The sequence below is a fragment of the Pygoscelis adeliae genome, unplaced genomic scaffold, assembly GCF_000699105.1.
Source record: "Pygoscelis adeliae isolate BGI_AS28 unplaced genomic scaffold, ASM69910v1 Scaffold1073, whole genome shotgun sequence".
In the NCBI taxonomy this organism is placed as follows: Eukaryota; Metazoa; Chordata; class Aves; order Sphenisciformes; family Spheniscidae; genus Pygoscelis; species Pygoscelis adeliae.
In genome coordinates, this window is record NW_008824453.1 from 14,570 (window position 1) to 14,991 (window position 422).

The 422-nt window shown below is 65.4% G+C and overlaps 1 protein-coding gene across 1 annotated transcript in view; it reads left to right on the top strand.

Annotated features, from left to right (window-relative positions):
- LOC103914416 (palmitoyltransferase ZDHHC5-like) overlaps positions 1 to 422 on the top strand; it is a 23,669-nt gene that overhangs the window by 7,972 nt on the left and 15,275 nt on the right. The gene's annotated exons all lie outside the window — the stretch shown is intronic.

Below are 422 nucleotides of genomic sequence, written 5' to 3' on the forward strand. Positions count from 1 at the left end.
CCCTGGCGGAGTCACAGCGGGTGGTGGCGATGGAGGGGACGGGACCAGCGCCTGCCCCTTCACCTATACCTGCTTGGGGGCTGTGGGGGATTACAGCACTGGCACCATATGTCGCCCTGCCCGCCGAGCCCTGCGCTCTGCCCCTCTCTGCTCCCACTGCCTAAATCCTTCTGCGCTTATCGCTGCGGGGGGAAGAGAGGGACAGATGCTGTCCTAGATCTGCAGGATTAAACTCCCAGCAGCAAAGCAGATTAGGGTATTACACTGGCGCCTCTGAGGGGGAAGCCCGCTGTCCTGAGCCCGTGCCCGCCCGGGACATGGGGGACAGTGGAGATTCCCTTGCTGTGCTCCCCCGGGGTCCCTCAGGCAGGCTGGCGCAGTGATGGGGGCCCCACATGCCCCTGGGGGTGTCTCCTGGCTGG